Source organism: Spodoptera frugiperda, chromosome 30, assembly GCF_023101765.2.
Source record: "Spodoptera frugiperda isolate SF20-4 chromosome 30, AGI-APGP_CSIRO_Sfru_2.0, whole genome shotgun sequence".
In the NCBI taxonomy this organism is placed as follows: Eukaryota; Metazoa; Arthropoda; class Insecta; order Lepidoptera; family Noctuidae; genus Spodoptera; species Spodoptera frugiperda.
Window position 1 is genome coordinate 1,512,368 of NC_064241.1, and position 27,310 is coordinate 1,539,677.

Genomic DNA, 27,310 nt, shown 5'->3' on the forward strand with positions numbered 1-27,310 from the left:
ATCGGTATTGTAGACGCCACAATTACAGATCACAATATGATTTTTCTAAAACTATCCCATTTAACTGAAAAACGTCAACTAACTAAAACTAAAACAATAGTAAACTTAGATAAAGCCATAGAACTCTTAAAAACTAACAATATACAAGAACTTCTAAACCTAACCAACCCTAATCTCCTAACCGATACCCTGATAGGGTTGTTGCAACAATGTCTCACGAGTAGCACTCTAGTTAAAAATATCCCTGTAAAATATAGGCTGATCAAACCCTGGATGACTTTAGGTTTACTACGCTGCATACATAACCGCAACAGTATGCAGAGGAAGCTAAAGTTAGACCCGGACAATGAGGTTTTGAAAATCACCTTTAAAAGATACCGAAACTTCTGCAGCAGCATACTACGAAGACAAAAACGTATACATGATCGCGATCTACTGTACAAAACACAAAAGAACCCTAAAAAACTATGGAAATGTATTAACTCAATTACCCAACGTAAACCACCTAAAACTCAAAACACAGAGTTACTGGAAACAGCCGCTACCCCTCATGAAGCAGTCAACAAGGTTAATAATTACTTTTCCACAATAGGTAAACATCTAGCAGACGACATATTAAATAACCCCAAAAGGCTCGCTAAAAATGACAGCATTGTACCCTTAAGGGATGCAAATGCGCCAGTCTCATCTTTTGTATTTTTCAATACGGACCCCCATGAAGTTGCAACCGTAATCGCAAGTTTAAAATCCAATTGTGCCACCGGCTGGGACAAAATCCCAGTAAGTTTTCTCAAAACTGCAAAGCAAATTTTATCCCCAATTATTTCCCATTTAATTAACCTTTGTTTTGAACAGGGAACATTTCCCACCGCCCTAAAACAAGCAGTTATAACACCTGTGTACAAGAGTGGGAACAGAGCTGACACGTCGAATTATAGGCCGATATCGGTCCTTCCGTCCTTGTCTAAAGTAGTTGAGCGTGTAATAAACCAACGGATGATTAATTATTTGACAAAAAACAACATTCTTTCACCCTCACAGTTCGGCTTTAGACAGGGCAAATCTACAGAGGATGCAGTATTGGCGCTTGTCTCTGCTGTCACTGAAAAAGTTGACAGGGGAAGCAAGTGCCTGGCAGTCTTTCTGGATCTCAAAAAAGCCTTTGACACAGTCTCTGTTCCTACACTTCTACACAGATTAGAAGACATTGGCGTGAGAGGAATACCACTAAAGCTATTCGCGGAATACTTGAGTGAGCGCAGATACGTGGTTCGGATAGGATTAGCCACCAGTTCCGAAGAAACTGTGACTTACGGCGTGGGACAAGGTAGTGTGCTGGGGCCAACACTGTTCCTCATTTACATAAACACCTTATGTAACATGGCCTTAGAAGATGCTCATATATTCTCCTACGCGGACGATACAGCAATAGTATTCTCGGGAAAATCTTGGGACAGTGTTGGCCGTATCGCGGAGCGTGGCTTGTCTATCATAGCTTCCTGGCTCGATCACAATCTTTTAACATTAAATGTCTCTAAGACAAATTATATCTGTTTTTCTATTTATGATAGTTCACAACCCACACAAGATCTTCAGATTAAAATCCACACATGCTCTGAACCTTCCAACAACACCTGTACCTGTCTTAAAATTTCAAAAGTAAGTAGCACCAAATACTTAGGTATTATGCTAGACCAAAGGCTATCATGGCACTTACACTTGGAATTAATAATGAATAGGGTTAGGAAGCTCATGTGGACCTTTAAGTCACTTCGACAGGTGGCTACCAAAGAACTTATCACACAAATCTATGTCTCCCTGGGTCAGTCTATAATAATGTACTGCTTGCCAATCTGGGGTGGAGCCACAAAAACAAAATTTTTAGAACTGGAGAGGGCGCAGAGAGCACTCCTGAAGGTGATGTTCTTTAAACCACTGAGATTCCCCACTGAAAGCCTATATTTAGCCACAAACCTTTTGTCAGTTAGAAAACTATATATCCTTCAGATCGTTCTAAAAAAACATAAATCTCTTCCCTTCATCCCAGCCAGGAAACAAACTAGGAGGAAGAATAAAGCCGCTCCAGAAACACCAGTCAAAACTTCTTTTGCTACAAGGCAATATACAAAGCAATCCTCACACATATACAATAAACTTAATAAAGAAACCAACATATATTCAATGTCATACCACAACTGCAAAAAAACAATCATTCAATGGCTGACTAACAAAACTTATAACGAAATAGAATCAATTTTACATACTATCATATAGTTCAAAACACATATACGCACCTCCCCCCTCATACACACTCCGCACGTTCATCCTCCCCCACACACGCACACCCACACACGCACACCCACACACACACACCACACACACACACACACACACACACACACACACACACACACACACACACACACACACACACACACACACACACACACAAACACACATACCTACAAACGCATACCCACATACACTTTAGAGCGCAAACTAAAAACTAAAAGATAAATTTTACTTGTTTTATTTTATTTTGCCAACTGTTTTGAATTGTTACTTTTTCACACTTATGTATGTCGTTACTGTAAATTAGAAAAACGGAATTACCTATCACAAGCAAAAACTTGCTTAAAAGGCAATTCCTAAAAATGTACATTTAATGAAATAATTGGATGAAATAAATAATTTTAATTTTAATTTAATTTTTTATTAAACACCACACTTGCTCAATGCGACGTCAAGGTCAAATACTGGATGCGATGCTAGACTTCCTATCCAACGAATTCTTAATGAAAATATTGATACTGATTTAGAAATAAATATAACAGATCGTTATATAGCCTCACCGCCAATCATGGCTGTAACAGTTGATGTAGTAATTTTTATATAGACAAATAAGCGATACATATCACTTATGTCAAGCAATCAGTGCCGCTCGTGGACAAAGTTTTTGCTGATCAAGAAAACATATCTTCTAACATCAATAACTAAATAACGCTTGCTTTTTTGTTGCGTTCATTGTCCTACCGATTAGTTCAGCTACACACTAACTTTTTTAAACTACAAGAACTGCCTCAGAATTCGGCGCGGCATAAAATGGAACGACTTGGGCGGGATCCCCTTTTCCGTTCACCCTACAGAGGAAATTGCAGCCATACATTGATGTTTATCTTCAGATCTATTCACATCTTAGCAATGTCGCAATGGTTTTGTTCCTTCCGTCTTCTTTAAGTGTTTCGTTTACTGATGATGGTAACGATCACAGAACAGAGAAAAAGAAGTAGAAGTAGTATGTAGGCGGGGCACGCGTAGCCCCTGATAAGTACAGATATGCTTATGTATGTCATGTAGGCGTTTGTGCGCATATCAGTCTTCGCTGGATTGTAATAACGTCAACTAGACATGTAAAAAATCGTCGAAAATCGTAAAAAAATATAAAAATTACGAAATGTGCTATTTTATAGTGAAAAGGTGAAAGCCATAACAAAAATGTGCCTAGTAGTGGTATATCGTATCATCGGTAAGTGCTATTTTATTTTATTTAAATTTATATTTGGCTTGAATCTAGTGACATATATTTTTTTATCTACAAACTAAATATAAGTTTATGTCTAAGATGATAGGGTCTACTTTCTTTCAAACGCAAACCTGCTGTTCTAGAAGATTTCATTCGTGACATCTAAAATTTTGCTACTCGTTTAGGGATTAACATTATCGATAACAAGCTGTCGATATAATTAAAACTTTTTATTACGAATATAGATAAATACAAAAAAAATGGATAATAAGTAACTATTAATCATTAATTATGTTGTTTTAGATTTCCGAAGGATCCAGAAATAAAAGGAAAATGGATCGAGATGACTGGAAGACAAAATTGGTTTCCTGCCACTAACTAGTACAATTTGTTTTTACCATGTTGTACAACAAGATATTACAAATACATTATGAGTATAACCGAAAAAATGCGCAATTTTTGACTATAAATAATCAGTTACATTTCCAGATTGTGCAGGCAGAAATACCTAATCACGTTATGTAATGTTGGCCACCAACTGAAGGGAAGTAACTTTATTTAATGTTTAGTTTTATTTTCTATTTTTTGTAACATACGACCGTAATAAAAAAATACTTTATATATAAAGTGTGATTTTTTATTTTTGCAATATTAATTTTATTAGAATACTACGAACGGCATGTGACTCTGTCCGAGTTATATGTAATAATTAAGATCATTAAGACACCACTGACAAATGGTGAAGGAAAACATCGTGAGGAAACCTGGGCTTATTATTTTCTAATTACCTATTATAAGTTTGAAATCGACAACCCGCATTTGGCAAGCGTGGTGATCAATGCTCAAACTTTCTCCAGGCCTTTGGTCAGCAGTGGCCACTTATAGGCTATTGATGATGATGATGATAGATAGATACTACTTCTTTTTCAGTCCAGTTTCAGTTTGCTGCGCCCGATGTGACTTGAAACTAGTACACCTTTTCTACATTAGTTCATCAGAGGACGCTGCTTACTTCAAATACATGTATACTTACTTTATTATTCTGTGTACTAACAAATCTAAATCCTTCAATTATTATCTCTTTAAAATTATAGTTTAGAAAAGAAAAAAATATATATTTACAGTTTTACAAGGAAAGATGTTTATTCCTATAGAAATCTAATAAAATATTATAATGTATACGAGTATTGTGTTGAACATTTCAATTATATCGATAAGTAAGCTTTCGATATCGGAACATCACTAGAGAAAATACAAGCGATAAAGTAGCTTGTTAAACAAATGTCAACCTTAAAATGATAGCAATACCGCGTAATTGAATGCATTTATGATAGTGACATCTAGCGTCGAGTAGCAGAACTTGTTAGTGAAATTATGTTGCATTGAAAAAGAAGATTCTTTATTTTAAAATTAGTAGACAAGAGTCAACTCTATTAATATGTAATTAATGTGTTTTTTTCAAAGTGGTGACGGCTGATTTAAAGGCTATTTAACACGGACCAGTCACAGAAAGTTTTTGCTAGTGTGACATATTATGATTATCCTGGAGATGTGTTAATCTGGGCGTGGCTTCAGAAAAATTGCCACGCTGGTTCTGATACTAACACATGCGGTATACTATTTCTATCTCTTCTTCTCTATTCTGTGGTAACGATAAAAGGGAATGGTAAATGGATGAAGAATTTCGTGGGGAGGAGCCGAATGGTAATGTATGGGACGTAACGTTATGGTGGAGTTGAGACTGACTGGTAAATAAATATTTTACGGTTTGCTATCGATTTTGACACGAGACAATTGTTACACCATGGGAAAAGAAAGCGTGGCCGTCCTCGACAAACCTGGCGCTGCATCGTACTGGCAGAAGCGATGAGCATCAGTATGACGTGAAGCGAGGTGAAGCGTGAAGCTGAGAAGATGGAAGACTTCAATGGACGCCTAAATCTAGGGGACATAGGATATTAAACCTAAACTTTTATATTATAAGAGTCAATATTGTCATAACTACAATTTTATTATCAAATCGAAAGGTAAATTATGGTAAATATGTGCACGTACAAGCCAAAATAATGATGGAAATAGGCATTTCTAGGATTCAAACGGTTTTATTTAGCTTGACCTTTTTGTATAGGTTTAATTTAGTAATTGGAAACTATCCTGACATCCGATCGACTTAATTTTTGGTACACACTCTTAATCTTAATAACAATACAATATAAGCACATTAAAACCACCGTAAGAACATAAAAATATATTTATGTTGGGTGAGTATGAGTTCAATGAACTTTCTTAAAAATATGACTCTCAACAATTTCAACGTTACTCCTCAGCACAATAGGAAGCCATCAGCGTAAGCCGATAAATCCCACCTCACAAAGTAAGTCTAGTTAACTGATGACTCAAATCCCCGTCATTAATATCCAATAGAAAGATGAATGTTTTTTTCAAAAAAACCCTATAAAAATTCCGAACAAAAACGGTTCGTGTTTTTTCAAATGTTCACAATTAAACAGTGACCACAATGGTCTGTTATCGAACATAGCTTAATGTCGTTTAATCTCATTTATATTGGTGAAAAATAATTGTTGCACATAAATCGTTGGGTTGTGTGTGTGTGGGTGAGCAATTTGCAAAAAGCAATTGCCGCTATACATCAATGTCTTATCGCTGGATCTGTGCGTCGATTGTCACTGGCCATGTGATAAAGAATGCAGTAGGTTCATTCGTGATGTAAGTTTTTTTAGCTTATTTGTGTGTGGGATGGTAAAAATGTTGTCGCTTTTATATATAACACGGTTTTTTTTAATGATACAATTAGATGTTGCACTAGTAAATATTTTTTCCTGACTATTTGGGTCTGGTGGAAATGTAAAATGACGTGGATCTAAGTATCAACGTGGACGGAGCTGCGGACTACCTAGCAGGTTTAAGGGGCTACGGTTCGAAAAGCAGGAGTAGGAACGGGGTGGTTTTTAGTCAGTAAGAGACTGACACTCCCTCTCGCCTCGCCCAAGGCGAGAAAAGACATTGGATGATTTTACAACCTCAAAAAAAGTATCAACGTGGAAATAATATTAGTATATAAAGAGGCTAATTATTACTTTAAACTTATGGAGCAAAGTAAGTGTCCAATGTCCATAGGCTCACCCCCAATTATATGGGACTTATAACACAAATGGTGAATAGTGGGTGTGGGCATTACGTGCCGTAATGTGCACCTCTGCCTACCACTTCGATGATAAAAGGCATGACGTTGCACTGCACTAATAATTTACCTTGAATGAAACGTGTGAGTTTACCCGTAGCAATATTTTAAAGAAAATATGAGTAAATCTAGTGTTATTCGTTGAACAAAACAAAGTGATACTTTTGTTCCACCCTCATTACAGTGGCGTCCTATATCTATGGTTGTTTTTCTAGCATTTTATTCAGGCGTTTGCAACGTTTCAACTAAACGCTTTCGTTTCAATGGGATACGTTCGGGCAGATTTGTATGTAGTTAAAACGAATGAGGTTCACGCCCGATTCAAATGAGGTGACTTTATTTTTAAAGTCTAAATAGAGTGCGGACTCGGTAGGACTATTTCGTACGGTAGTTTGAGGATTTGTTTGTTTTTTTGTTAAATAAATTGTTTGTTGTTTTTTCTGGGGAGATTCGGAGTTGAAATTGTTTGGAATTTATTTTAGATTTATACTAAGCGTACCATTGGTAACTAAATAGTTAGTCAACAAAAACTTTAAAGTATAAAAATGCTGTGTCATTTTATTTACACAAAGCGAATTTCATTTACACAAGTATTTAATAACTTTAAAACAAAAGTATTGCACAATACGTAGTATGCAAAAAAACGAGCTGAAAACTTCTATTTCATTAGCTTTTAAAACTCTTTACCATCCCCATACAGTTTTGCAAACCATAAAAAAGAATAAAACAAAACATTCATAAGAGAAAACCTTTTAAAAACTCAGCGGGAAAAAGAGCAAGTAACAGATAACAAACAAACCGTTAAAAACCATTTGCTTCGCTAAATTATTTTTAAATACAGTTAGGACAAACATTAAAAAAGGGGTTACTGGGCAATTTGCCTGCAGCCCTTCGAGGGTGTATGACAAACATGACACGACAACCCTTTCTAAATAATTAACGAACAAATCAGATAATTACAGGGTAGAGCACGGTGATCCTGGACAAACAACCTGCTTAAACAAGTATTAACGTGATTGTTTTAATTTGGTAAAAATTGTTTTGATTGTTTAATCAGTAGATGTTTTAATGTGAGTGTCGTAGATGGTATTGTTTTTGTTTGAAAGTTTTTTATTGATTTTGATTGATACAGAAATTATTCGATCATTGTTATTTTGTCACATTTGGTTTTATAAATACATTAATAATATTCCTGTATGTCCGTAGGCGTTATGATCATTATACTATTTGACTAGAATTAGTGTAATCAAAAATAGCAATGAAATGTGCTGTAATACGAGTATAAAGAAAAACATTACAAATTGTGTTAAACTATATTAAACATGTAACTATTGTGTAACATACTAAATTAACTAAAAATCAAGGTTTACTCACGTACATTAATGGAGGAATAGGCTGCGTGACGTCCCTCTGTGACTCGGAACTAGTAGAGTTTTCTCCATTAATGTACGTGAGTAAACCGTGATTTTTAGTTAATTCGAGTATATTAAACATATTACTATTCTACCATCTTTTTTATTTCTTTTTTTTAATATTTTTTTTCATCTTTTCGCTATTGTTATCATTTCTATAATTTGAAATAGCAGAGTATATGAAGATACTACTAAATAGTGTAACAGTTGTGATACTCTAGAATAAAAGGCTAGCAGTAATATAAACTGGCTAGAGAAATATGATCTAATTTGGTTCCTAATACAATCTTGTAAACTCAATTTGTTACTGGGACTTACAATTATATTCGTGTCTTAAGGGATAAGCGGTTTCAAACTTAGATACTCAAAAAATAGTGTTTAAAAAGGGTTATTCATTGAGTAGGTACCGTTGCGACTACGAAGCAAGACCTATGTTTAAATACAAAAAGTATTTAAATATAGGTCTTATTGTTACTTCGGTTATGGGCTCCTGTTGTAACTTGAAATCAGTAGTAAGTATGTCTAACAATGTATGTCGAACAATTACGTGAGTAAGCTGTAATACCTAATAAAGATATTGCAAGAATTTTCATTTATGCTTATTTATAGTAGTTTTTTATACGAAATGAGACGGATTGACTTCGAAGACAAACGTAAAGGCATTTATTTTTAGTATTTCAATATATATGGAGATTTTATCTAAAGTTATTTTAAGAAATAATATTTTTCCGTTCTCATGAAAACAAATATATCTGGGACTTTAAGGAAAAAATAACATGAATCAACAATTATATCAATGAAACATAATTTGCCCAATCATAAACATCTTCGCTAAGAAACATTGAAAGAGATCTAAAAATAACTCCCCACCAATACTCTCTTGGCCTTCGCCTCTTAATTTTTTTCTTTCTACATCCTCATACCAGAGCCTTGTTATAATTGAATTACCTTTCGCTCCCTCCCAACACTTGCACTAATTTCTTAAGTAGGAGTAAAGCTCGATAGGACACCGTCGCCCCAGGACCCAACCCTTATCAACAATGTCGACTGACTTGGATTCCTTAATTCACATACTGTCACCCAACCACTTCCTACAAAGAAAACTCAACTTTGGAACACAATTTTAAAGTTTATTTTTCAGAATCCGAAATGGTGGATAGGTCTTTTTGGGTTAAGGCTGTCCTAAATTTACTATGGCTGTCGTATTAACTCAATTCTTGTGTATTGTTTACCGTGATCTTATTTTCAATAACTGTGGTTAAGCAATCGAGTTATAAAGACGAATTTGTTTAGGAGATTGCTTCAGTTTATGTTTTCAAGTGGAATTGGGTCAGTTCATATTTGGTTCTGGTTTTGAGTTAATTTAATTTCGGGTACTGAATTTATTAAGGTTATTTTTGGGTTAAGTCAATATTAACGTTCGAAACGATTACTTTTTAAAGTCAAATGTTTGTTTTTCAACAATTTAATTTTTGGTTGGATACTTGTGTTGGTAACAATGTCGGAAATGGTAAAGAAAACTTTACAAGTATGCTATTTTTTAACAATAGATCCAGTAGACTATCATCTAGACTATCTTGACTAATAAAAAAAATAGGAGTGTCTGTTTGTAATATTGAAATAACCGCTATTTAGTACATGCATATTCAGACGATATTCACATTAAAATATTCTTTTTTTATATTTTTTATCTGTATGTTTGCTCCGGCTAATCTCTGAAATGGCTGGACCAATTTTGACGGGATGACCAAGTAGCTTATGTACAAAGGAGTAACTAAGATCACTTTTATTTAAAAAATGAAGTTATAAAGTCCGTAACCCACGCAAGCAAAGCTGCAAGTATTAGCTAGTAAAATAAATAAGATCCCTATTCTTTATTGTTATTCAATACTTTACTTACACGTTACACGCTTGTCTTACAAAATAGGTTGTATACCCAAGACATTACCAATTTCCATGAAGGTCAGAGTTTAAAGACCCTACACCTGGATGATATGATAATCCGGTAACAATACACCATGTAATACAATTATAAGGGATTCGAGGGGAAACATGATAAAATATGTAGGAACAACTAATATACACACCTATATGGTGAATAGGTTATATCGTTTACATATTATTATTTAGTGATCCTGCATACTTTGGGAAATTTTAGAAAATTCGATTGTTTTTCTTTGGAATGGACTGTTTTATTGGTCAATATGATTAAATTAGATTCAAGTGTGGGAGAGCCATGCTTCGGTACGAATGGATCGGCTCGACCGGAGTGATACCACGGCTTCACAGAAAACTGACGTGAAACGACGCTTGCGACGTGTTTCGTTGTGTGAGTGAGATTTTTCATTCTTTTTTAAAACACGTTATTCCATACTTATATTTTCTCCTATGTCGTGGGTGCGTTTACATAAAATTTCACATACACATCACACAATGAGTTGCTCTAGGTATCGAACCCGCTACCCAGCCATTGCATCAACTGCATAGTTAGGCAGGTTTGGGAGTTCAACGCGACAATATACTATGTAACTATGTATCGAAGTTACAAATATCGACACTGTTACAACACAGAACCACGAAAACTCTCAGTTTATTCTGGTATATCAGTATACTCTATTTAAAAAAAACAAAAAAGCAGAACAAACATTACATTAAATAACAACATACCGAAAAAACCTCAAAATAGAATAAAAGTAAAGCCTAACAGAACGTTAAACGACAGTGGAAGGGAGCATGAAGGAAAGCAAAATCCGATTTTGTAGGTACAGCTTCGCCGACCCGCGTCAATGTAAACTGACACTTCTAACTGAAGAATGAATGGAATTTGGCCGTTGGTTTACTTGAAATGTTGGTGAATGCTTAGTTGTAAAGACAAGGAGTATTGTGCCCATTAATAACTGGATTCCGTTTGCTAAAATTTAATTTGCAATATTGTTTTAGAGATGTTTGAACAGATTGTTGTTATTTTTGGCCATCTGCGTTCCGGATGACACTGTGGTCCAGTGGACGTATATTGGTTTTAGGCTTCCGTACTTTGAGTGAAGGAGCAAGAAATATTTTGAAATATTAATCTTGAATTTTGTTTGTAAACAGTATTAAAGCTATCTTTATTACATCCATTTTCAAAAGAGCACTTTTAAAAAAATAAAAATGCCTGTGTAAGTATTTATCAGTTAGCTCTTAAATTATTTGTTCGTCCTAAAGTGATTCCTATGAAAAAGATTGACCTAGAAACCAAGGTTGTTCATTTTCAATCTGTTCTAAGATCTTCATGTTACTAAGAAACGTACTTAAAAATCGAAAAATATTTTACCTTTGGCCAGTGAATAATCGCCTTTATAGGCACTAAACCAAAGAGGCCGTCAGGGTTTTGAAATCTGGATATCAAGTATTTTCCAAATATATGCTTTGCGTTGAGAGTGGAGTGGTTCTGTGAGAAATGAGTCGGTAAAGGTACTAAAAATATAGGTTAGAGGAAGGTAGATATAAGTGCAGTTTTATTATCTTTCGTTAAATGTTTAAGTAAAAGTCAAAGTATTTATTTGTGAAACGTAGGATACATTAAAGGTTGTAGGGTATACTGCTATACATTAAGAGATCCTGCTATATTTCGCTATGAAAAGCATATAACATTAGAGAGAGCAATTTTAATGATTACATGGGATATAGGATATATATAAGATAATCTTATGTTTTTGTGTTCACAATTTGTTTTTGCAACAATAAAACCATTTGGAAATTCTGATACAAAATCAATCATAATTAAATTTCATGTAGAACAAAATAAATAAAAAAAAAACTAGGCAGAGATTATTAAAGTAAAATATTCCATGTCAGCCTCGAATATGAGTTTTAAAAATGTAATTATTGTTTCTAACCTCGGCCACCCAATTAGATGAGGGATAGAGATCCCTCATTAAAATGACCCGAATCATTAAAACGGGTCTTACAAATAATAAGGTCAAAGTTTTACGTAGTTATAATTTTTATTGAGATATTAAATATTTCACATTTTGATGCATAATTACATGTAATGAAAATATTAACGAGAACGGCCCATTATGTTTTTATAAATGTACTTATACTCTTTAAAAAACTAAATTGAAATACCATTTAAGAATCTATGAAGTGTTACTTTTAATTCAATTCCTTTTTGATGAAGTCTGATACTATAAAGTGACTTTGGACGTCTTCTAGCTAATTTCCAGGTCGGGCAAAGTATTACAGGGCTTTTTTCGGTTTCACGAAAAAAAAACAATAGTATAGCACCGAGTCTGGAATTTGTGTCCAGGACTTATAAAAAAAGTGGGTATACATTATACAGTGACATTACTTACCATTATGTGTTCCTCTGTCCATCCTAAAAGGCGTGACAATACGATTTAGTAAAAACTTCCTTAAGAAACTAAACGCAGTAATTCCCTACATATTCTTGTTTGCGCAAGTAGCTGAAAATTTAATTAAGCCCAAGATGTTGCGCTATATCCATAACGATGACAATAATGTAAGTAATTCACAAGTCTGTTAGCTGTTGTCATCTCAGAATAATCGTTTAGAAGAGAACTGCACCCATGGGGATCGCGGAGCAGCACCAAAACAAAAATATGACGTCATGAACTTATATTTTAGAGGGTTTTTAAGTGATATTGTGCTGTTTAACTTGGTTAGTTAAGAAATTTGGAAGTGAGTAAGGATTTCGTTATGCTTTATTGGATCGAAGGATCACAATATTCAACACATAGGAATAAAATATAACAAAACAAAGCAACATGGGCACTGTATATCATATTATGTGTTAACCACGGGATGGAAGAAAAACCAGAACAAATAATGTTCTATTTTCATACTGTGGGTTATGTGATATTGAAGAAAAATGTTGATAATTATGACACCATAATATGAAGTATTTTCTAAAATGGTTAAACTGATTCGTAATACTATCTGATAGTACCTTTTGTATCTATGTTTTCTCGGTAAACATAGACTTTAATTAATAAAAGCCTTCCAAATCTTTGCATAATTACAACCATAATAACATCAAAATAAACAATAAATAAATCCCAATTTAAATAACTTAATGAAGTTAACAGTTAACTCTTAAATTTAGTTTAAAATTCGAGTTAAAACCACTACTTAATACGTTTAAAAAGCTCTAACATCAGATCTCAATTAGCTGTAATCGTGTTTATGCCCATTAATCGGATTCTACCCTAATATATTTTTGCTAATGCTTTTAACACGGGCGCGTGTGAAATACCCTAAAGGCTTCATAAGGGTAATGCTTTATAGGAGCGGAGCGGAACTGAGCGATACGGACTTTAGAATCGTAGTATTAAAAAGATGCGTTAAAAGATTTGTTTGCAGTTGAGTTCTAGATAAATTATAAGATATAGAAAGAGATATATTTCAATACTAATGGGATAATTACTGAAGCTAATGAGGTACATAATATTTTCATGACATATTGAGGTGTGTCGCAATTACGATGATATGATTATTATACTTAGCATAATAATATAACGAATATTTGGTCACTGATATACCTGATAAGCCACTTATACCAACCGCTCTGCAGCTAACTATCTCCGTGCACATCATACCAAAAACGCCTAAAATAAAGACTAACACACACAATGTCACATCACAATATTAGTAAAGAATAAGAATCGAATCACGACATAGTATTAGTCACAATAGTACTTCAATAGTATTTTTTCAATTTCAATAGTACTTCATAATCTTTTCAAGCCCATATTTCGGCTTACTCAACTCTATTTAAAAATAAAACCACTAAGCCCGCTCATCTCCGCTCCGCTTCCATCTCCATCGACAGAGCCTTACCGTAAAGGTTTACAAGAGACATGGTCGAAACATTTTACGGTGAACAGTTTTTAATTGAGTATAAAAAGAGGCTTCTTTTTGGTTTCAAAGAGTTTACACGAGAAAGGGTTTCCCTGTTGTAGATGTGAGTGAACCAGGATAAGTATGAAATTCGTTTAAGTGACACGAGAGATTTTAACGAATTTATTTTTATAGGATACACGCTGGCTAAAAAACCATAATTCATCATATCAGCCACTAGAAGTCGTCTGTTGAACAAAGGCCTTCCCTAATGACTTCCAGATAGGCCGGTTGGAAGCAAGTCGATTCCAGTGGCTCCCTGTGTCTGTCGTCCTTGTGGATAGACGTCCTACGCTGCGCTTAGTGGTACGCGGTATCTTCTAGAGAAGGCTGTCGTTCTGCGCGCTATGGGCCCATAATTATTATAATATGTAAAATTGTAGATACTTAGGCTTCGTAAAGGGCAACGGAACAATATTAAAGCAATGACATAAGTTTAATGGAATTGTGAATATTACACAATATTTACAAATGAATGAAATCCAATGTTTTACTTTACAACAAAAAGTGTACATATGTTTGACACATATCCTCTCTTTGAAAAAATGGATAAATCATCCCCACAAAGCTTTGTTGTACTCGCATAAATGGCTACGGCTACGAGTTCTTGCTGTGACGTCATTTCGTAGCCTGTGCTACGAGCGCTACGAGTGCTACGAATGTTTACTGTAGGTACTTGGTAAAACGTATGCATTTTTATTATATTGTTTTTTAAACTTACTAGCTGGGCTACCAATGAATATTTCTAGGAAATAAATATTATATTAAAAACTGCTATTACTTTGCAGCGGAAATTTTATGTTGTAGTAATCTGAAAAGCTTAAAAGCAAATGTTAATCCTTTCGTGAGTACAGTTTATGCGAACTAATTACAATACAGAGCAACTCTTACTTTATGCAAAATATAAAGATTTTATTTAAAAAAAAAACATATAATACGGCTTTCATCGATCTGCACTTTAAAAATAAGCAAGAACAATTGTAAGGGTACTTTTCCAGCAGAGATCTGCTATGTAGCTAATTAGCTATACTACGAAGATGTAATAGCTAAGCTGTGAAATGTGATCGTTTTCACTGATACTAATCTATGTATCTGTAGAGGAAGCTATCCATAGTATACATCCACAGGACGCATCCATCCGCAGGTAAAAAACATAGCTTAGCTGAGTCCGTTTCCACCAATGCTAAGCTATGTACTAATGAATATGATTGGTGAAAGCCAAACGCATCCACAGCAATGTAGCATAGCACATCTCTAGTGGAAAAACACTCTAAAGAACATTTTATTATACAAAAGCATTGAAACTGACACCTTGACATTCCCTTCCATTTCCATACCACATAAAAAGCAATAAGAATCAAATTCCCATAATTCTAACACAGCTATAACAGTTCAATATTCGAAAATGACATCGATTATGGAATTTCACCCAAAAATTAAGAACAGACACCTTGGAAGCCGGTGTACTGTGATAATGGAATTAATTACATGGAAAAGTGAATTAGCTGAAGCTGTGTATACTGAAATAATTGTCACCATCTGCCTCCTTTGCTGGGTGACTTACGAACACGTTGGTTGACGAGCAAAGGTAAATGTTTTTTATTTTTTATGGAATAACCCGGTAAACGAGCTGACGGATCACCTGATGGTAAAAAATCGACACCGCCCATGGCGTTACAAGTGCGTTGCCGGCTTTTTGGCGGTTAGGAATTTAAGGATTGTTAGGAATAGGGGATTGGGAAGTGGGGTAAGATTTTTTATTTGTTCTTTCATCCTCCACCTATAGCATCTACTTTTAAGTACTTGTATTAAAAATAAAATGTCACAGTCAAAATGAAATCTCAAAAATATGCATCGCTCTCCAACCTTCCAACCCGTGTGTATCAAACAAAGGCCATCGCGACTCGACATTATCATAATACATTAACATAATTCGCGACATCCATTCCCGACTGCGGTTATGGAGCAATCTGCTAGCCATCCCGAACGATAATGTGTACTACACTTATTACATTGATTAGCAAGAAACCGAATTAAAACTCAAATGTTCTTAGATTTTCCTTTTTTAAATTTAAATTTTCCATTTGTATTGTAGGTACTGAATTATTTTCTTTTGTGTTGATAGTTGGAAGAAAATTATTGTGTTTGTTATTAGCCAGAGTTTCTTGTTAAATCTAGGGTCGTTGGACTGTAATTGTTTTAGGTGCTTGTAAATGTATTGTTGTTTGTATTATCGCTGGTCTTATTGTGGCTGGTTTAAGAATAAGTGAGAAAAAAAAACAAGCTTAAAATGTTTTATGCAAATGTTCCACGATTCGGTTATAATTTTAAAAGGGTCTGCGTTAGGTTAGTTTTGTTATATGTTGTTGCATTGAATTTTCATTACTTTAAGCAATGAAAAATCTCTTGAACAGATACGAATAATACTTTACATAACCAAGCATTATATGATTATCTAAATCTAAAAATTAACTAAATAATCCACCCTCATACGATTACAGTCATTGAAGGTCATTCACCCTTGTTAGGGTTTCAACCCAAGTACCCGTATAAAGTGTCCCTATTTAGTCCAGGAGCTCACAACAAGTTAAAATATGATATCTATTTAGAAGTTCGGTCTAGACATTATTATAATTGCCTTCATAACCACTGGAAAATGGAGGCCTGAACTTCTTACTACCTAACCGACCCTGTAAATTACCTTCAGCAACGCCTAGAAATTTGAAAATGGCTCATTATTTTACTTAATTGGAATTTACAAGGATGAGATTAAATTATCACTTTGATTAAAGTAGAAGGTAGCGAAGTTGGTAAGGTGAGATGTATAATGCTTTGTTTTAAGTTTTTTTATGACTGTACACAGGTGCAGTTGTAATAATATTATGGTCTTAATAGGACTATACGAAATTGGAAGCCATCTAAAAATCACGGTTTACTCACGTATATTAATGCCTTCACAGTCAGTAGGCGATGTCGCCGACCTCCCCAAGACGCCCTCTGCGACTAGAAATTAGTAGAGCTTTTCTCCATTAATATACGTGAGTAAACCATGATTTTTAGTTAATTTAGTAAGTCACATGATAGTTATTATAAAAAACAGAATCAATATGTCTGTCATATTTTATATGTTCAAGTCAAAGAAACGAAAAAACTTGGCTACAACTTTAATCTACATCAATCTACTAACCTAAATCATAGAAGAAAAAAACAAACGCCTCCCCCAAACTAAGTTTCCAGAATTTACATACATATTACGATGGATCCATACATAAATAATGCTTAACCAGACCGGAGGAACGGAAATAAATCCATATAAACTCACAACCGCTTACAACTACAATACGTCAGAGAAAAAAACTTCCTACCCAAAGGATGGAGGAAAAAACGTAGAGACAAAATGGATACGACCTCGTACAATCGATCACACGTTTGAAAACTAGTCGGGAGCTTGCCGATATCAAAATGTAGTTACTATTGTCCCCGACTTGATAAAATATGAGCGGTGACGTTGACAAATCGGTGAGGCATAAGAAAGAAACGTTCACGAGTCACACTGACTTCACTTCGCTGAAACTCACTATGGCGTAGAAAACTGCCTTGTTCATAATAGCTGTGTTTGGTAATGTACTGGTTATTTGGATTTTTTTACATTTTTTTTTTTTATAATATGTTTTAAAATTATCTGGAACGGTTTTAATGGGAGGTAGTGTTGTGTTTGAAGATTACAATAGTAAATATAAATTATTTACTGTTTTTTTTTCCATAAAAATCCTACGTATCGTTTATTATGAAACAGCCACTTTAAGCAGAGTAGAGTCTAATATTTATTTAACTTCTTTATGTTCTCAAATTTAATTAACTGTTTCGGGGTACGAAATTTCTTCTCTTTTGTAATCTTCGAACACCAATCATTAAAGCCATGCAGATAATTTTAGAACACTTTATTTACAAATGCATAGTTTAGTCATATCTCTGTTACCATCATCAGTATAAGTAGCTCATTACAGTCTTCTGCCGCACTGTGAACCTCTTGCAGGGTGAAGCCGCTAGTTAATCATAATTGGATTAAAATCATACAATCTTTTTAGTTACATTTATTATTAATTTTATTTTGGCTCTGTTACTTACACTGGAAAATGAAACAATTTCTGTGGTACCAATAACAATCTAGATGCGAAAAGTACTGAGATGCTCAGTTCCGATATAAGTTAATCTATCTTTCAGTTAGTGTGCGCTATAATTTTCAATCCCCCACATGATTGCAGCTTATGACTTTAGCTTCAAGATCATAGTAGACTTTGAGGCGAAGTTAAGTTCAGAGGAAGTTTAGAGCGTGGCTGCAGGGTTGGACTTAGGGATAATATGATTCTTATCATCACTGAAAATACATTTTAGTTACGGTATGTGTTTTGTTATATCTGTGTGGTTAATCCTGCGATATTTCATTAACTAAATAACGTATTATAATATGTCAATATCTTTAAAAAAATATTTTGCTTTGATGATGTCGCCATTTTCTATTAGCAGTTTGAAATTGTGTCAGTTTTAATTAATTACCTATTTATTCATGAAGCTATTATAAAAATAATTTTCCATTCCGCAGATTTATAACGTGTAATTATTTATAGGGATATAACCACATTTAGATTATTTCATCTTCATTATTTAGAATTGGAATAAAGGTAAACAAAAAATTTAATTGTAAACAGCCATGTTCCGAATGCAGCTCTGTAGAAAAGTGTTGCTCGTTGGTCGACGTTCGGTTACTTCGCGATTGTTTGATTGAAACTGTGTGATGGCTTTTGTTGACTTTCTTAAAAACTTTAGTATACATGCTTAAAAGATTCAGACTGAGTTTTATCAACACTTGGAATTTAAGAAGATACCATTTATTTTAGAACTGTATCAAATAGACATTTGAACACTTTATTAATAAATCACTTTTACACCCTCAAAGTCAAAGTCAAAGCATTTATTTCAATTAATCCTAAATAAGGCACTTTTGAAACGTCAAATTGAATTGTCCGTCAGTCTGTCTGTCAATGAAGCTAGGCGCTCGTTCCAAAGTGTAGCTTCGAATGGAGAAGAACGAGCAAGAAACTCCATCGTTACTCTTTTAAAAAAGAAGTTTTTTACAATTTCTCTGATACACTATTTATCTATTGTATATATATGTAGGAACAATGTAACTACAATACGTCAAAACTAACGGGACAATAAAACCAATTTGTAAAGAAAATAAAATAGCGGGTTATTTCAAACATAGTGCCCACATATGTACACTTACAATTTTGAAATAATGCTTCTATACAAATAATAATAATATATAATTTAATCTTTCACATAAAAAAAATATCTGCTTGATGCCACAGGATCCCTAGACTGCATTGGAATAAATTAATACTTTAAGTTAACGTGTAACTAGTGATCGTATTTGAGCATTGTCTAGTGTGAGCGAGTGTCCAGTGGAGCCGGACCAACATGCTGCCACGCATTTTTATCCTCAATATAATCTGACAGTTTATAATATGCCTGTTTACACAGTTCACGCTTTATACAAGATTTAAATTTTTTCTCGTTCAGATTCAGTATGGTGGTTGGTAGTTTATTGTAACACTTAACACAAAATCCCATGAAGGATTTCTGCACTTTGGACAATCGGAATTGCGGTATAGCCAACTTATTTTTACCTCTCGTATTAAAATTGTGTCTGTCGCTTCTTTTTTCAAACAATTGTTGATTTTTTCTTACGTACATAATATTTTCGTAAATGAATTGAGAAGGCACTGTAAGAATATTTATAGTTTTAAAAGTTCTCTCAAAGATTCACGACGGTTCGATTCCCTATATCTTAATAATATTTAAAATAAAATTGGGTTTTTTGTTTTGTAAAATTAAAGTTAAAATTTTAAGACCACCTCGACAAACAAGGTTTTATTGTCATTACAAAACTTGAAAAAATAAAAGTTTAAATTGGCTTGTTTTGACAAAAAATATTTTCTTTTTTATTTTATTAGAGCTACACATTTATCCCTAAAGTCAAAGTATGTGGATTCAAACATATCTTAACTTTAAGAATGCTACAAAAAAGTTATAACCAAACTCGAACAAGACAAAACATCATTTCTTTATTCGAAATCAAACTTTTCCAATTAAACTTGACAAGCCAGCCGTTGGTTCATACTTTTTCCCATCAATCGTAACACTATATCATAGGAATACCCTCCACCCGTTTGTCATCCCATAAAACCGACTACATAAATGTTTTTGACGTATACATTAATCAAGGGGGAGTGAGACAAAAAATGTTTCGGAGCAAACATAGTGGCGTTTGGAGTTACAATGTTTGTAGTCTCCGCTCTTATCACGTTCCACGAGTATTTATCTTGGCATGAATAGGCTCAACGACTTTGACAGATCACTTCTACCCGTGTTTTGTTAAATAACTCTAGATTGGATACGGTTGCCATTTTGTGTGTCAGCTTTTCGAAGTATTTTGTGTATGTCTATTGGATTTTATTGGTTTGGAGTTATTTTGTTTTGTTTATTAGCTTTAGATACGTATTTCACAATAGATCGATTCGACAGTCGCCGCGTCGTGTCGCGGAATGCTGCTCATGAATAGTAGCCTCTAGCAGGGATAGAAACTAGTCGATTTCCTCGTCAAATAATTACGCGAGTACGCCGAAAAATATAATAATTAATATAGTCCAAATTGTTTCAAAGTCACTCTATGTGTTACTAAAACAAAGTAATTCTTGATATTTGCAATTCACCATAAAAAACCTCCACAACGCGTTGTCCTTAAGTTATCCGAGCAGTGGGTATCACTTTCAACTGCCCATCAAAGGTCTTTCTTTTATTTCTCAGGTTAAGTAAATCTTCAAATCAAAGAATTTCTCAAATGACTGAAGGCCTACTTTACATCGACTTAAATACTTCAACTAACATGTACATAATTTAGGCACCTTCAAAGGGTGATATACACAAACCAAAACCAACTAAACCGATATGGGCTCCAGTCAAATCACCTTAGGGGGTAAATAATTGCTAAACACATTAATCACGTGAATTCGAGCCGTTCAATGACACACTAATGATTCATTGCAATCGGCAAGGTGTATTAGTTTACACACCAACTAAAGATTACTGGGTTTGCTTGTCTTAATTTAAGTCAGGAATACTTGGTCAAGGTTAAACAATCGTATTGATTTCCTATGTATAAAAGGAAAATCAAGAAAGTACGATTATTACCACTACATGCTTGAATCTCGGTGAAGATTTCAATTAAGCTTAATTCAGATTTAAATACTCAAATGATTGGCTAGTTAATCACAAGTATAATCACACAAACAACACGTTGATTGGACTATAAGTGTAAACTCATTTGCGATAGGTGAACCTACGACATTTTCATTAGTGAAGACTAGTAATTAAATTATGACATAATGAATATAAAATTATATTATGATATAATAACTGGTTTTTTAAAGGGATCCCCCTTCAGTTTTCTTTATCACCTCCATTTTTTAAGTCAGTCCCTAAAAGTACTATGCTGTAAAATCGGTTTAGCTAAATGTGAGATAATCGGGCACAAATATACATACATACACATAAAAACAAGTCAAACTAAGAACCTGCTTTTTAAGTCGGTTTTAAAATTCAATCAAATAAAGTATCTGCACTATTCAGACACTCATGATTAACGCTCCTTTACTTCCAATATAACATAAACGACATAAACGTACATACAGAAACTCCTTTCACACACGTACTAAAGAACATTATGCCGGATAGAACCATGATTTACTACCCGACTTATCGATTCTGTGTCGTTGCAAAGCAAATGATTGAGGGAGATGTTACATAAGGCACTTTTCAGATGTTTCAGCTTCAATAGATAATGTTCTACGTGTGAATTGTAATATGAAATATGGTACAGGAACTTTAGTTTGTGAGTAAACAAAAATACTAAAGAACACTGATACCTTTAATAATAAATTTCATACTTTGACTGCGTCGATTGTCGGTCGAGTGATTGTTGAGAAAGAGGTGTTGTTTTTATGAGATAAGCTGGTATAATATAACATGTAGCTCATGTACCTATCCTACCACCATTGCATGTATTTCCTATGTGTAATATCACTCATGTTAATGCAAATAAACATCTTTATCTTTAAACGAGGGTATATTATAATTAAGCAACCACTGGCTTCATAGACATCAAAAGTGTTGAGCATTAATCACCATGCCTGCTCAACGCGGGTTGGCGATTTCAAAAGTAAATAAGAAATTATAAGCCCAATTTTCCTCACGATGTTTTCTTTCGCCGTTTGTCAGTGGTGTTTAAAATAATCTTAGAAAGTACGTGTCATTGGGAAGTTTGGACCCGTCACCCTCATGCATGAGAAGCGTACCTTCGCACGCATGAGGAATCTTACCTCCTGGACCACCAATACGACACGACAGTCAATAGTAAAGAGGAGTAATCTTTAGGCGTATCTATAAAAAGTAGATGTATAATCGGCTGTACGGTTGTCGCGGTAGCTGGGCAACTAGCTGCCGTGCAACGTGTAACGGGTTTGAGTCATGCACGGAGCAACTCTTTGTGTGTCATCCACAAATTATGGTCTCCGGTCTGGGTGTCATGTATATAAGTGAACTTGTTTGATTGTAAACCCACCCACGATACAGGAAGAAATCCTAATGTGGGGTAAAGATTTTTAAATGCAAAGTTAAATAATAAAATAAAAAACTAAAACGTCATAGAACAAAGAAGAAACTTTACAAGCCCAGTTGTAAAGTTCCTAGCAATGCAATCAACATTCACACATCTCCCATATAATGATGTTCGCCAACTTTGTTAAAAGCGATGGCTTCCCAATAACAATGGCTTGGTGTGACGTCAAACGATGTCAATGTAGACACAACAGCACTTAAACATACACCAATCCTTTCAATACCTCCAATCGATTTGCAATTCTAAATCAAAAGTGATAAAGTTGTAAATCGCCTGAAGTATTCCGACAGTTCAGTTTAGCTTGATGAGCGACTGTCTTCCTCATACGTTATTATTCTCTGGAGCAAAGGAACTCTCATTTATTGTGCGATGTTTTTACGTATAATGTAGGTACATGTTTAACGAATGTCGTCTTTGTACCGTAATGTTTTGAACAAACTTTGGATATCATTTGAACTTTCCGTTTTGGCTTGACGTCATGTTATCCGCGGCAACAATGTGTGTTCTTGTTTGTGTGTATTGTTAATAGCTTGTTGTTAACTCGTTTTGTTAAGTTAATTATTTCGGTTTTTTCTGGAAGTAGCTTTAGCTCGCGATTTTACCTCAGAGTTATTGTATTTTGGATAAACCACTCGGTTGGTCAAATTAGTAATTACAATACGAAATGTTTCATATTTAAATTTGAGTTAGACCAGTTTTTATAGCCTCACGATGGTAGAAATAGTAATCTAACCTAATGCCTTAAAAACAGCCGTTTGCTAAATAATTTAATTAAGAAACAAATACGTTTTTAACACGCAACCTACCGTATCATTCAAAACTGATCACAAATCAACCAACCATTATTTTGAGGGGGGAATATCATCCAATGACTTCTTCCGCCTTGGATGAGGCGGGAGGGAGAGTCAGTCTCTTACTGACTAAAAACCACCCCGTTCCTTCTCTTGCTTTGAGCTGGAAAATTAACCAACCTTAAAGAAACCTTTAATACAAACATAATCAATAACAATTCTTAAATCACAGTTACTTAGGTATAAAATCAAATAGAAACCCATACAACTACCTACTAAGCGTTTAACTCACACAAGTACATATGCACCTACATGCTAGAGACTACAAACTTAGCCAGTATATCGCTTAGTGTTGTATACTAAACTTTCTTTTTACTTCGATAGTCGGTACACGGCAGTTACTAGCAATAAATCGGTTTTAATCGATAAAGTATTAGCTACTCGGAAAACGTTATGAGAATTATTTCCTACGTCATGAGCTAAAAGGAAAACTTTCAATGCTTAGAGTGTTTATTCCTTGTTAGTTTGTTTATACTTTAATACATGGGGTTGTTATGGTAATAAATAATTGGTTTATTTTCGATTGATATGATTATTGTAGCTTGACATAAATAATCTAGTCAAATAACCAGATAGATTCTTTGGAAGATAAAATTTGCTAATGGATATTCTCTCACTCTTTGTTCTTTTACTCTAGTAATTTGATACAATAAAAATATCTTTGAATACCGACGTGAAATGACGCTTGCGTTTTATGAGTGAGGTTACCGGAGGCCCAATTATGCCCCTCCAATCCTCGATTCCCCAACAACCCTTAAATTCCTAAACCCGCGAAAGGCCGGCAGCGATTGGTTACCATCAGGTGATCCGCTTGCCCGTTTACGGGTTATAACATAAAAAAACACACAATTTGGAACAAGAATCCAGTTTCACTGACAGACTTATTCATAGACTACTTAATTGAAATTAATCCATCAGATATCGGACTCCATTAAATTACTCTCTTAGTATTCGGTACCAGTACTGAGAATTTTGGAAATAAATTTTAGTGGTGTAAAATACAAGTACAACAACTAAAACACAGACAATAGTGGCATCATGACTAAATGTGACGTAACTACCATTATTTACCATAGTTAAAAACTCCATATCTAGTAAAAGATGTACTCTTAAACCAAGAACTTGATGTACGTAAACATTTTTGTACCTCGTGCACAAAGAAAGAATTTTCGACTGAAGATCGGATTTCACAAGGACTAGAAACAAACTGAGTACAGAAGTCAGCAGTACCTACGAATAGTGTTGTCCCAATTTTTATGTTAAATTAATCCCGGGCTGTAACATTTTATGTCCCCACACGTTAGTGTTAAGACACTATCAGTCAGCTGTAAGTGTCTTAAAATTTGTTTATTTAAGATTTGTTTATTATGTTAATATGCATATTGAAAAGTACACTTTTAACAGATGAAAAAGTAAACTGTACCTCGTTACAAATGATGTTTCGTGCCACACCAAATTTGAAATCAAAACTGTGTCGCTTCGCCACTAGGTACTATTATACTAACAAACAGAAATAGTTTGCAGTTTCAATTCCCGCAACAAAGTTGTCCCGGGCATTTAATCCCGTTCCGGGAATCTACGCACATGTCCACCACTACACGCTAGTTTCAAAAACAAAGTACGTTTTGAAAACAAAAGAAGTGCATTACAAACACGACCGTTTAAGGTTGAGAGTGTACAAGGTTTAGGTGTTTTTTTTTATTTTTATTTAGGTCTTGTTGTTCAATGTCTAATTAAGTTTTTATCTATTTTTTACTATTTATTAGCGAATCATTTGACTAATTTCTTAGAAGAAATGTGTTACAATTATGTGTCTGTTATGTTAAAGTGAATCAGTCTTCAGATGAATTTTTAACTGATAATTTAATAGTATGATTTACTTATGAAATCAAATATTTCCAGTACAAATAAAGAATAATCAAGTTATCAATGTAGTTTTTCAGTAGTAACAATTGTACACTATTATCAATACATCAAGGTCGTTTTTAACAAAGAATATGCTCCTTTAAATTAAAATACTCCTAAATTTTATACACTGAATTCGTTTATTTCAAAGCAGGATTCCTAGCGTTAAATAGGCGAGTAAAAACGAGGAAAATAAAAAAGTATTCATGTGTAATGTGTACTGTGTAGTGTGACTTCAACTCAGTGGAGTGTATAGTGCGGTGACGCGATGATAGTACAACTCTGTTTGGTTGTGTTCACAGTGATCCTGCTCACACAATATGAAACAGTTTGTGGAGGTACAAGTTTTATTTTTGACTTGATTTTACATGTGATTTTGTGATCTTTTGTTCAGCTAGAACCCGTGTAACCGTCTGGGTGCATGTTAAGAAACCCAATTTTTAAGTACCAGTTAACATGGGTTAACTTTGATCCGAATTTTATAACCAACATGAATCTAGAACCAAGCTTGAACGGTACTGGTTTTTCATTGGTCAAAAAGTTTGGAATCACCCGCTAGGGTCAAAATAACCCGACTTTACTATTTCTATATTATATTACAATGTCCATGTACCTAATGGAGAACGACACTATTTCTACGCGTCCTTAAAAATCCAAACTTCGATGCTATTGATAATAAATAGTGTGTTTATGAATTAACTATAAAATATTTCACATTGGCGTATACAATCCCAAACTAATAACGATTCTGGAACTGTGGACTCCCTAGCGGGTTTACCGGGGCTCCAACTTGAAAAGCAGAAGTAGGAATGTGGTGGTTTTAGTCAGTAAGAGTCTGACAATCCCTTTCACTCTTCCCCCTTATTTTCCTCCTTAAAAAATAGCGATTACAGAGAATTTCAAAAACTATGGATTTTCAAATCCATTGCCCAATCTCAGACTGTTAGGCAGACGTTCTTGCAGCTACTTAGCCAGTAAAATAAGATATTTTTACTAAACAACATGTTTTTCCTTTTCAGATAACAACAATATTACGCCAGAATACATCAAAAAAGCGCTGAAAGAGAAATCCACGCCTCAAACATTAATGCGACGGGCAAAAACTAAAACCATGCGTAACCTAGACATGCAAGATGTCTTCGATAAGATAAGGGAAATCACTAGGACTTTGAACCTTAATGCTGTAAGAAATGGGTACAAAGTTGATTATAAGTTTCGTATGCTAGAATAGAACTGACTAGTATATAATAATATGCTTAATTTTTAGTACATAAAATCCATTTGTATTTATTCTTTATTTTTGTTGTGTTGTGTCGTTTACATCTCAACTTTACAGTTTATTGAAATACAATATAAAACACTTTATATTTGATTGCAACGTGCAGCGGGTTCTTTTTTTATGATATAGGAGGCAAATGAGCAAACGAGTCACCTGATGGTAAGCGATCAGCGCCGCCCATGGACACCCGCAACACCAAGGGTTCAATTCCAAGAGCAACTCTTTGTGTGATCCTCAAATGAGATCGAAGAGTAATTGAGACTATTATCCTTATTTTTCAAAGAAATCTCAATGTATTGGAATTAAATTGACATCGGTCAACGTACGACATTTACGCCAATTGTATACATTCAATTTTAATACTAGTGGCATTTAGCTTATTGGCAATATTGTAATTAGCTAAGCATCGACCACCACAAATGGGGCCTAGTAGAGTTGACGCCTGATCCTTAACTGAGGACTATCTAGCGGGTTTACCGGGGCTCCGGGGGACGCTC

The 27,310-nt window shown here is 34.4% G+C and overlaps 2 long non-coding RNA genes across 3 annotated transcripts in view; both read left to right on the top strand.

Annotated features, from left to right (window-relative positions):
- Positions 1-27,310, top strand: part of LOC126912830 (uncharacterized) — a 481,090-nt gene that overhangs the window by 285,753 nt on the left and 168,027 nt on the right. The gene's annotated exons all lie outside the window — the stretch shown is intronic.
- On the top strand, positions 25,463-26,916 carry LOC126912828 (uncharacterized). The gene is made up of 2 exons (XR_007707475.1): positions 25,463-25,872; positions 26,554-26,916. It is a non-coding gene; the product is annotated as an uncharacterized LOC126912828 (long non-coding RNA).